The following is a 12500-nucleotide window of genomic DNA, read 5'->3' as shown; positions in this document are numbered from 1 at the left end:
CCCTTCCGGCCTGTGTTTAAGGAGGCGGCCGGTCCTCCGTAGCTTGATCGGATTTCCCTTCCAGCCTGTGTTTAAGGAGGCGGCTGGTCCTCCCCGGTCGGTTGCCAAGCGACCGGGACCCGCAAGTGGGCAGGAACCGTCCACCCAACGCCGGCGAGCCGGGGCCGGTGGGGGCCCTACCAAGGCGGGTCTAACTTCAGGCGGTGCAAACGGGGGAGGGGGGTAAGGACGGCTGCCGGGAGCAGACAGCCGTCCCCGGGAGGGGGTAGTAGCTTCGCGGCGGCCGCCGGGAGCAGACGGCCGTCCGCGGATTCTGCCAATGCCTGTAGGACTTTGAATATTTCACAGCCGTGCTGTGGCACTTAGAAAATTTTTCAGAGATGTGGCACTTAGAAAGTTTTTCAGAGATGTGGCACTTAGAAAGTTTTTCAGAGATGTGGCACTTAGAAAGTTTTTCAGAGATGTGGCACTTTGAACATTTTTGAGAGATGTGGCACTTTGAAAATTTTTGAGAAATGTGGCACTTTGAAAATTTTTGAGAAATGTGGCACTTTGAAAATTTTTGAGAAATGTGGCACTTAGAAAATTTTCTCTCTCTCTCTGGAAGTGCCGTGCCTTCTTCAGTTCTGCTATCCGAGCAGGGGACGCTTGCTGGCGGCCGTTACCAGCGCTCGGACCAGGCCCAATTGATTTGCATGGAAAACAATTGCGTCCCCCATGCTCGTTCTGACTATATTTTGCGAAAGGGGGGTAAAGTGATGAGTACACTAAGTGGGGGGACCAACCCATGTACTCTAGAAAAAGTACATGGGTTGACAAAAGACCAGTTCGTACTGCACCCCTGGTACCCAAACCCCTGGTACCTTTAGGCACTTAGAAAAATTTCGCCCAAATTTGGAGGTCGCTCCAGGGGAAGAGGCCGAATTTTCGCCTATTACGGCCGACCGCGGGAACCAGCCGAGGCGGACGCTTTTCGGCGCAAGAGCCGTTGGCACTTAGAAAATATTCGCTAAACTTCAAAGGACCTCCAGGGGAAGAGGCCGAATTGTCACTTTTTCTGGCCGACATCGGGAACCAGCCGAGTCGGACTCTTTACGGCGGAGCAGCCGTTGGCACTTAGAAAATATTCGCCAAACTCGGCCGGACTTCCAGGGGAAGAGGCCGAATTGTCACTTGTTCTGCCCGACATCGGGAACCAGCCGAGTCGGACACTTTAAGGCGGAGCAGCCGTTGGCACTTAGAAAATATTCGCCAAACTTGAACGGACCTCCAGGGGAAGAGGCCGAATTTTCACCTGTTCTGGCCGACATCGGGAACCAGCCGAGTCGGACGCTTTTCGGCGCAAGAGCCGTTGGAACTTAGAAAATATTCGCTAAACTTCAAAGGACCTCCAGGGGAAGAGGCCGAATTGTCACTTGTTCTGGCCGACATCGGGAACCAGCCGAGTCGGACTCTTTACGGCGGAGCAGCCGTTGGCACTTAGAAAATATTCGCCAAACTCGGCCGGACTTCCAGGGGAAGAGGCCGAATTGTCACTTGTTCTGCCCGACATCGGGAACCAGCCGAGTCGGACACTTTAAGGCGGAGCAGCCGTTGGCACTTAGAAAATATTCGCCAAACTTGAACGGACCTCCAGGGGAAGAGGCCGAATTTTCACCTGTTCTGGCCGACATCGGGAACCAGCCGAGTCGGACGCTTTAAGGCGGAGCAGCCGTTGGCACTTAGAAAATATTCGTTAAACTTGAAAGGACCTCCAGGGGAAGAGGCCGAATTGTCACTTGTTCTGGCCGACATCGGGAACCAGCCGAGTCGGACGCTTTAAGGCGGAGCAGCCGTCGGCACTTAGAAAATATTCGTTAAACTTGAAAAGACCTCCAGGGGAAGAGGCCGAATTGTCACTTGTTCTGGCCGACATCGGGAACCAGACGAGTCGGGCCCTTTAAGGCTGAGCAGCCCTTGGCACTTAGGAAATATTTGCCTTAACTCGGCCGGACTTCCAGGGGAAGAGGCCGGATTTTCACTTGTTCTGGCCAACATCGGGAACCAGCCGAGTCGGACACTTAAAGGCTGAGCAGCCGTTGGCACTTAGGAAATATTTGCCTTAACTCGGCCGGACTTCCAGGGGAAGAGGCCGGATTTTCACTTGTTCTGGCCGACATCGGGAACCAGCCGAGTCGGACACTTTAAGGCTGAGCAGCCGTTGGCACTTAGGAAATATTTGCCTTAACTCGGCCGGACTTCCAGGGGAAGAGGCCGATTTTTCACTTGTTCTGGCCGACCGGGGGAACCAGCCGAGTCGGACACTTTACGGCGGAGCAGCCGTTGGCACTTAGGAAATATTCGCCAAAATGTTCCGGACCTCCAGGGGAAGAGGCCAAATTTTCACTTGTTCTGGCCGACCGGGTGAACCGGCCGAGGCGGACACTTTACGGCGGAGCAGCCGTTGGCACTTAGGAAATATTCGCCAAAATGTTCCGGACCTCCAGGGGAAGAGGCCAAATTTTCACTTGTTCTGGCCGACCGGGTGAACCGGCCGAGGCGGACACTTTACGGCGGAGCAGCCGTTGGCACTTAGGAAATATTCGCCAAAATGTTCCGGACCTCCAGGGGAAGAGGCCGAATTTTCACTTGTTCTGGCCGACCGGGGGAACCAGCCGAGGCGGACACTTTACGGCGGAGCAGCCGTTGGCACTTAGGAAATATTCGCCAAAATGTTCCGGACCTCCAGGGGAAGAGGCCGAATTTTCGCTCGTTCGGGCCGACCGGGAGAACCAGCCGAGGCGGACACTTTACGGCGGTTGAGCCGTTGGCACTTAGAAATTATTCAGACTTCCATCAAACACACATCGGCCTTTTGCCGTCACTGCCCGGGATGGGCACCGTGGTAGCTCGGACAGTTCGCGTGACAGCTTCCGCTGGCACTTAGACAATTTTTAAAATGAAAATAAACAGTTCTGCACATACGTGCCGACTATATTTTGCGAAATGGGGGTAAAGTGATGAGTACACTAAGTGGGGGGACCAAGTACATAAAGCCCACCCCTGGTACCTCAGAGAGGCCGAATTGACACATTTTGTGTCCGACCGCGGGAACCAGCCGAGGCGGACGCTTTTCGGCGCAAGAGCCGTTGGCACTTAGAAAATATTCGTTAATCTTGAACGGACCTCCAGGGGAAGAGGCCGAATTTTCACTTGTTCTGGCCGACATCGGGAACCAGCCGAGGCGGACGCTTTTCGGCGCAAGAGCCGTTGGCACTTAGAAAATATTCGTTAATCGTGAACGGACCTCCAGGGGAAGAGGCCGAATTTTCACTTGTTCTGGCCGACATCGGGAACCAGCCGAGGCGGACGCTTTTCGGCGCAAGAGCCGTTGGCACTTAGAAAATATTCGTTAATCTTGAACGGACCTCCAGGGGAAGAGGCCGAATTTTCACTTGTTCTGGCCGACATCGGGAACCAGCCGAAGCGGACGCTTTACGGCGGAGCAGCCGTTGGCACTTAGAAAATATTCGTTAATCTTGAACGGACCTCCAGGGGAAGAGGCCGAATTTTCACTTGTTCTGGCCGACATCGGGAACCAGCCGAGTCGGACGCTTTTCGGCGCAAGAGCCGTTGGCACTTAGAAAATATTCGTTAATCTTGAACGGACCTCCAGGGGAAGAGGCCGAATTTTCACTTGTTCTGGCCGACATCGGGAACCAGCCGAGTCGGACTCTTTACGGCGGAACAGCCGTTGGCACTTAGGAAATATTCGCCGAACTCGGCCGGACTTCCAGGGGAAGAGGCCGAATTTTCACTTGTTCTGGCCGACATCGGGAACCAGCCGAGGCGGACGCTTTTCGGCGCAAGAGCCGTTGGCACTTAGAAAATATTCGTTAATCTTGAACGGACCTCCAGGGGAAGAGGCCGAATTTTCGCTCGTTCGGGCCGACCGGAGGAACCAGCCGGGTCGGACACGTTACGGCGCAACAGCCGTTGGCACTTTGAAAATATTCGCCAAAATGTTCCGGACCTCCAGGGGAAGAGGCCGTATTTTCGCTCGTTCGGGCCGACCGGAGGAACCGGCCGGGTCGGACACGTTACGGCGCAACAGCCGTTAGCACTTAGAAATTATTCGTTAAACTTGAACGGACCTCCAGGGTTAAGAGGCCGAATTTTCGCTCGTTCGGGCCGACCGGAGGAACCAGCCGGGTCGGACACTTTACGGCCCAACAGCCGTTGGCACTTTGAAAATATTCGCCAAAGTCGTCCGGACCTCCAGGGGAAGAGGCCGAATTTTCGCTCGTTCGGGCCGACCGGAGGAACCAGCCGGGTCGGACACTTTACGGCGGAACGGCCGTTGGCACTTTGAAAATATTCGCCAAAATGTTCCGGACCTCCAGGGGAAGAGGCCGAATTTTCGCTCGTTCGGGCCGACCGGAGGAACCGGCCGGGTCGGACACGTTACGGCGCAACAGCCGTTGGCACTTTGAAAATATTCGCCAAAATGTTCCGGACCTCCAGGGGAAGAGGCCGAATTTTCGCTCGTTCGGGCCGACCGGAGGAACCAGCCGGGTCGGACACTTTACGGCCCAACAGCCGTTGGCACTTTGAAAATATTCGCCAAAGTCGTCCGGACCTCCAGGGGAAGAGGCCGAATTTTCGCTCGTTCAGGCCGACCGGAGGAACCAGCCGGGTCGGACACGTTACGGCGCAACAGCCGTTCGCACTTAGAAAATATTCGCCAAAGTCGTCCGGACCTCCAGGGGAAGAGGCCGAATTTTCGCTCGTTCGGGCCGACCGGAGGAACCAGCCGGGTCGGACACGTTACGGCGGAACAGCCGTTGGCACTTTGAAAATATTCGCCAAAATGTTCCGGACCTCCAGGGGAAGAGGCCGAATTTTCGCTCGTTCGGGCCGACCGGGAGAACCAGCCGAGGCGGACACTTTACGGCGGTTGAGCCGTTGGCACTTAGAAATTATTCAGACTTCCATCAAACACACATCGGCCTTTTGCCGTCACTGCCCGGGATGGGCACCGTGGTAGCTCGGACAGTTCGTGTGACAGCTTCCGCTGGCACTTAGAAAATTTTTAAAATGAAAATAAACAGTTCTGCACATACGTGCCGACTATATTTTGCGAAAGGGGGGTAAAGTGATGAGTACACTAACTGGGGGGACCAAGTACATAAAGCCTACCCCTGGTACCTCAGAGAGGCCGAATTTTCGAATTCTGAGGCCGAGCTGGGGAACCAGACGAGGCGGACACTTTTCCGAGCGAGAGCCGATGGCACTTAGAAAATTTTCGGCTAAGTCGGCAGGACTTCCAGAGCGAGAGGCCGAATATTCGTCATCTGTGGCCGACCGGGGAACCAGCGAAGGCGGATAGGCGGTCACGGAGGTCCCGCCGGCTGGTCCGCGGGCCAATTTGGGTCCCGTAATTTAGCGGTCGCGGTCCGGAATCCACGCCGAGCGGGGAACCAGCGGAGGCGGATAGGCGGTCACGGAGGTCCCGCCGGCTGGTCCGCGGGCCAATTGGGGTCCCGTAAGTTAGCGGTCGCGGCCCGGAATTCGCGCCGGCCGGGGAACCAGCGCAGGCGGATAGGCGGTCACGGAGGTCCCGCCGGCTGGTCCGCGGGCCAATCGGGGTCCCGTAAGTTAGCGGTCGCGGCCCGGAATTCGCGCCGGCCGGGGAACCAGCGCAGGCGGATAGGCGGTCACGGAGGTCCCGCCGGCTGGTCCGCGGGCCAATCGGGGTCCCGTAAGTTAGCGGTCGCGGCCCGGAATTCGCGCCGGCCGGGGAACCAGCGCAGGCGGATAGGCGGTCACGGAGGTCCCGCCGGCTGGTCCGCGGGCCAATCGGGGTCCCGTAAGTTAGCGGTCGCGGCCCGGAATTCGCGCCGGCCGGGGAACCAGCGCAGGCGGATAGGCGGTCACGGAGGTCCCGCCGGCTGGTCCGCGGGCCAATCGGGGTCCCGTAAGTTAGCGGTCGCGGCCCGGAATTCGCGCCGGCCGGGGAACCAGCGCAGGCGGATAGGCGGTCACGGAGGTCCCGCCGGCTGGTCCGCGGGCCAATCGGGGTCCCGTAAGTTAGCGGTCGCGGCCCGGAATTCGCGCCGGCCGGGGAACCAGCGCAGGCGGATAGGCGGTCACGGAGGTCCCGCCGGCTGGTCCGCGGGCCAATCGGGGTCCCGTAAGTTAGCGGTCGCGGCCCGGAATCCGCGCCGGCCCGCAGCCACCGCCAGGCGGATAGGCTGTCACGGAGGTCCCGCCGGCCGGTCCGCGGGGGGAACTGCGCCCTCTGGCGGACACGCCATTGTAAATGAATGGGGTTTGGCACTTAGTGCATTTTTCGCCGAAGCCGACGAGCGCTCCGGGCGAGGAGGCCGGATTCTCGCCATCCGTGGCCGGCCGGGGAACCGGCCAAGGCGGATAGGCGGTCACGGGGGTCCCGCCGGCTGGTCCGCGGGCCAATTGGGGTCCCGTAAGTTAGCGGTCGCGGCCCGGAATCCGCGCCGGCCAGCAGCCACCGGGAGGCGGATAGGCTGTCACGGAGGTCCCGCCGGCTGGTCCGCGGGCCATTTAGGGTCCCGCGAGTGAGCGGTCGCGGTCCGGAATCCAGGCCGGCCAGGAGGCACCGCCAGGCGGATAGGCGGTCACGGAGGTCCCGCCAGCTGGTCCGCGGGCCATTTATGGTCCCGTAAGTTAGCGGTCGCGGCCCGGAATGCACGCCGGCCAGGAGGCACCGCCAGGCGGGTAGGCTGTCACGGAGGTCCCGCCGGCCGGTCCGCGGGCCAATTACCTCCAGCCGAGCGGATATGAACTTTATTAGCACCTTCTACGAGATGGCGGAGCCTTATTCGACAACCAGCACCTCGGCTTAGCATTTTCCACGGCCCGCTGATCTTCCAGAAGACGTCCAGCCGGTTTCCTCCTCACATTTTAAGCCGGCCGAGGCTTCCGGCACCCCGGCTAAGCTTTCTCCACGGCCCGCTGAGCTTCCAGGGGACCTCCGGCCGGTTCTCCCGGTGCCTCGCGCCTCGCTTTGTGAGCCGGCCGAGGCTTCCAGCACCTCGGCTGAGCGTTTCCCACGGCCCGCTGAGCTTCCAGGGGACCTCCAGCCGGTTCTCCCGGTGCCTCGCGCCTCGCTTTGTGAGCCGGCCGAGGCTTCCAGCACCTCGGCTGAGCGTTTCCCACGGCCCGCTGAGCTTCCAGGGTACCTCCAGCCGGTTCTCCCGGTGCCTCGCGCCTCGCTTTGAGAGCCGGCCGAGGCTTCCAGCACCTCGGCTGAGCGTTTTCGGCGGCCCGTTGCTCTCCCGGAGGTCGCAACGGGGAGTTACCTCCCTCTCGCGGACACGGCGAGTAAATACACCGCCTCTCGCACTTGGCGCACACTCACTCGCATTGCTACGCCTCCCGTGGCACTTTAAGCGGCCGAACGGCGGGAGTAACTACGACTCTCTTAAGGTAGGCTCACTTGACTATTTATTCATGTATTTATTTATTTTTGACGGTTCGCGGAGGCGATGACGCTCCGCGCGGGTAAACGGCGGGAGTAACTGTGACTCTCTTAAGGTAGGCTCACTTGACATCTATTTATTTATGTATTTATTTATTTTTGACGGTTCGCGGAGGCGATGACGCTCCGCGCGGGTAAACGGCGGGAGTAACTGTGACTCTCTTAAGGTAGGCTCACTTGACATCTATTTATTTATGTATTTATTTATTTTTGACGGTTCGCGGAGGCGATGACGCTCCGCGCGGGTAAACGGCGGGAGTAACTGTGACTCTCTTAAGGTAGGCTCACTTGACATCTATTTATTTATGTATTTATTTATTTTTGACGGTTCGCGGAGGCGATGACGCTCCGCGCGGGTAAACGGCGGGAGTAACTGTGACTCTCTTAAGGTAGGCTCACTTGACATCTATTTATTTATGTATTTATTTATTTTTGACGGTTCGCGGAGGCGATGACGCTCCGCGCGGGTAAACGGCGGGAGTAACTGTGACTCTCTTAAGGTAGGCTCACTTGACATCTATTTATTTATGTATTTATTTATTTTTGACGGTTCGCGGAGGCGATGACGCTCCGCGCGGGTAAACGGCGGGAGTAACTGTGACTCTCTTAAGGTAGGCTCACTTGACATCTATTTATTTATGTATTTATTTATTTTTGACGGTTCGCGGAGGCGATGACGCTCCGCGCGGGTAAACGGCGGGAGTAACTGTGACTCTCTTAAGGTAGGCTCACTTGACATCTATTTATTTATGTATTTATTTATTTTTGACGGTTCGCGGAGGCGATGACGCTCCGCGCGGGTAAACGGCGGGAGTAACTGTGACTCTCTTAAGGTAGGCTCACTTGACATTTATTTATTTATGAATTTATTTATTTTTGACGGTTCGCGGAGGCGATGACGCTCCGCGCGGGTAAACGGCGGGAGTAACTGTGACTCTCTTAAGGTAGCCTGACTCGACGTCTTTTTCAACGGTGGCTGGAGGACCCGGGCGGTTCTCGGGGGTGCGTCGCTCCTCACTTTTGACGCCCGAGGAGGCTCCCGGCACCTCGGCTACGCGTTTTCGGCGGCCCGCTGAGCTTCCAGAAGACCTCCAGCCGGTTCTCCCGGTGCTTTCCTCCTCACGTTTTAAGCCGGCCGAGGCTCCCGGCACCCCGGCCAAGCGTTTCCCACGGCCCGCTGAGCTTCCAGGGGACCTCCGGCCGGTTCTCCGCGCGCTTTCCTCCTCACTTTTAAGCCGGCCGAGGCTTCCGGCACCCCGGCCAAGCGTTTCCCACGTCCCGCTGAGCTTCCAGGGGACCTCCGGCCGGTTCTCCGCGCGCTTTCCTCCTCACATTTTAAGCCGGCCGAGGCTCCAGGCACCCCGGCTAAGCTTTCTCCACGGCCCGCTGAGCTTCCAGGGGACCTCCGGCCGGTTCTCCGCGCGCTTTCCTCCTCACTTTTAAGCCGGCCGAGGCTTCCGGCACCCCGGCCAAGCCTTTCCCACGGCCCGCTGAGCTTCCAGGGGACATCCAGCCGGTTCTCCGCGCGCCCCCCTCCTAACTCGACGCCCGAGGAGGCTCCAGGCACCCCGGCCGAGCCTTTTCGGCGGCCCGCTGATCTCCCGGAGGTCGCAACGGGGAATTGCCTCCCTCTCGCGGACACGGCGCGTAAATGCACCGCCTCTCGCACTTTGCGCACACTCACTCGCATCGCTACGCCTCCCGTGGCACTTTAAGCGACCGGGACCACCGCGAGCGCGGGCGATGACTAAGAGGCTCCCCGGCCGGCCTCGCGGAGCTCCGACGCTCCCCCGCGGGACTTCCGGCGGCCGGCCGGAGCCTCGGCACGGCTGCCGCACTCCCTAATAACACCCCGCGGACCCCCGCGAGCCGAACGCTCGCTGCCGCGGGCGACCCGTGCCAAGGCGGACGCGTGACGGCGCGGGAGCCCTCGGCACTATATCACGGTCACGTATGTAGTCAAATCGTGTAAAATCACCGTTAGTTTATTCATAATATAGGTAATAATTAAATAAATATTAACATCGCGTATATCATTAATAAACACATGTATGTATTTATTTAATAATTAAATAAATATTAACATCGCGTATAATCATGCGCAATACTTCGTGGCCGACCGGGGAACCGGCGAAGGCGGACGCATCGCGGCGCGAGAGCCGTTGGCACTTTGGAAAAATAAATAAATAAATAAATAAATAAATAATAATTCGCCGACCGGGCTCCGGGGGGAGAGGCCGATTTTTGGCCGTTCGTGGCCGACCGGGGAACCGGCGAAGGCGGACGCATCGCGGCGCGAGAGCCGTTGGCACTTTGGAAAAATAAATAAATAAATAAATAAATAATTCGCCGACCGGGCTCCGGGGCAAGAGGCCGAATTTTCGCTCGTTCGGGCCGACCGGGGAACCGGCGAAGGCGGACGCAGCGCGGCGCGAGAGCCGTTGGCACTTTGAAAAAAAAAAAAAAAAAAAAAATTCGCCCACCGGGCTCCGGGGGAAGAGGCCGGCTTTTCGCCGTTCGCGGCCGACCGGGGAACCGGCGAAAGCGGACGCGCTCTCTAACGAGCCCCGCCGGCCGGAGGAAGTGCGCCCTCTGGCGGACACGCCGTTGTAAATGAATGGGGTTTGGCACTTAGTGCATTTTTCGCCCAAGTCGAAGCGCGCTCCGGGCGAGGAGGCCGGATTCTCGCCACCCGTGGCCGGCCGGGGAACCGGCCAAGGCGGACGCGCTCTCTAACGAGCCCCGCCGGCCGGAGGAAGTGCGCCCTCTGGCGGACACGCCGTTGTAAATGAATGGGGTTTGGCACTTGGTGCATTTTTCGCCCAAGTCGAAGCGCGCTCCGGGCGAGGAGGCCGGATTCTCGCCACCCGTGGCCGGCCGGGGAACCGGCGAAGGCGGATAGGCTTTCACGGAGGATCCGCCGGCTGGTCCGCGGGCCGATTAGGGTCCCGCGAGTGAGCGGTGGCGGTCCGGAATCCAGGCCGGCCAGGAGGCACCGCCAGGCGGATAGGCTTTCACGGAGGAGCCGCCGGCTGGTCCGCGGGCCGTTTAGGGTCCCGCGAGTGAGCGGTGGCGGTCCGGAATCCAGGCCGGCCAGGAGGCACCGCCAGGCGGATAGGCTTTCACGGAGGACCCGCCGGCTGGTCCGCGGGCCGTTTAGGGTCCCGCGAGTGAGCGGTCGCGGTCCGGAATCCAGGCCGGCCAGGAGGCACCGCCAGGCGGATAGGCTTTCACGGAGGACCCGCCGGCTGGTCCGCGGGCCGTTTAGGCTCCCGTAAGTTAGCGGTCGCGGTCCGGAATACAGGCCGTCCAGGAGGCACTGCCAGGCGGATACACTCTCTAACGAGCCCCGCCGGCTGGTCCGCCGGGGGAAGTGCGCCCTCTGGCGGACACGCCGTTGTAAATGAATGGGGTTTGGCACTTAGTGCATTTTTCGACCAGCGGCAACGCAGGCTGACGGGCGGCCGCTTCCACGGGCCGGTACTACTCTACGGAGGCGCTAGCCGCCTCCGGTGGGGGCCGTGTGATCTCGCTGGATGCCCGAGGACCTTCCGCGAGGCCCGGCCGCAGCTTTTACGCGCGCCCGGTCCTATTACCTGGTGGAAGCTGGAGGCCGGGGCTCCGCAGCTCGCCGCCCGGGGACCTTCCGCGAGGCCCGGCCGCAGCTTTTACGCACCACCGCTGCTATTCTCTGGCTCCGGCTTCGTCCCGGAGGGTGCTTGGGGAACGGCGGCGCACACCGCGAACGGCCGGTGGCGGTCGGCTGGTGGCGGTCGGCTGGTGGCTGTCGGCTGGTGGCGGTCGGGGGTGGCGCTTGGGGATGGCGCTTGGGGATGGTGGCTGTCGGCTGGTGGCGGTCGGCTGGTGGCGGTCGGCTGGTGGCGGTCGGCTGGTGGCGGTCGGGGGTGGCGCTTGGGGATGGCGCTTGGGGATGGTGGCTGTCGGCTGGTGGCGGTCGGCTGGTGGCGGTCGGGGGGTGGCGGTCGGGGATGGCGCTTGGGGATGGTGGCTGTCGCCTTGTGGCGGTCGGCTGGTGGCGGTCGCCTTGTGGCGGTCGCCTTGTGGCGGTCGGGGATGGCGCTTGGGGATGGTGGCTGTCGCCTTGTGGCGGTCGGCTGGTGGCGGTCGCCTTGTGGCGGTCGCCTTGTGGCGGTCGGGGATGGCGCTTGGGGATGGTGGCTGTCGCCTTGTGGCGGTCGGCTGGTGGCGGTCGGCTGGTGGCGGTCGGGGGGTGGCGGTCGGGGATGGCGCTTGGGGATGGTGGCTGTCGCCTTGTGGCGGTCGGGGGGTGGCGGTCGGGGATGGCGCTTGGGGATGGTGGCTGTCGCCTTGTGGCGGTCGGCTGGTGGCGGTCGGCTGGTGGCGGTCGGCTGGTGGCGGTCGGGGGGTGGCGGTCGGGGGTGGCGCTTGGGGATGGTGGCTGTCGCCTTGTGGCGGTCGGCTGGTGGCGGTCGCCTTGTGGCGGTCGGGGGGCGGCGGTCGGGGGTGGCGCTTGGGGATGGTGGCTGTCGGCTGGTGGCGGTCGGCTGGTGGCGGTCGGCTGGTGGCGGTCGGCTGGTGGCGGTCGGGGGTGGCGCTTGGGGATGGCGCTTGGGGATGGTGGCTGTCGCCTTGTGGCGGTCGGCTGGTGGCGGTCGCCTTGTGGCGGTCGGGGATGGCGCTTGGGGATGGTGGCTGTCGCCTTGTGGCGGTCGCCTTGTGGCGGTCGCCTTGTGGCGGTCGGGGATGGCGCTTGGGGATGGTGGCTGTCGCCTTGTGGCGGTCGGCGGTGGTGGTTTGGGACCGGCGTCCGGCGCAAAGTGCGTGTTGCGCGGGCCGGAGAAAATTTAGGCCAGGGGCCCGCCGCTGGAGAAATTTTTAGGTACCAGGGGTGGATTTTTTTTGTCACCGCAGGAGGGGGACGTTGCCTCCGTCCGTGTCCGACGGAAAGTGCGTGTTGCGCGGGCCGGAGAAAGTTTAGGCCAGGGGCCCGCCGCTGGAGAAATTTTTAGGTACCAGGGGT

The sequence above is a fragment of the Syngnathus scovelli genome, unplaced genomic scaffold (assembly GCF_024217435.2).
Source record: "Syngnathus scovelli strain Florida unplaced genomic scaffold, RoL_Ssco_1.2 HiC_scaffold_64, whole genome shotgun sequence".
NCBI classification, from domain to species: Eukaryota; Metazoa; Chordata; class Actinopteri; order Syngnathiformes; family Syngnathidae; genus Syngnathus; species Syngnathus scovelli.
The sequence above is the reverse complement of the archived record's forward strand: the minus strand, read 5'-3'. Positions refer to the sequence as shown.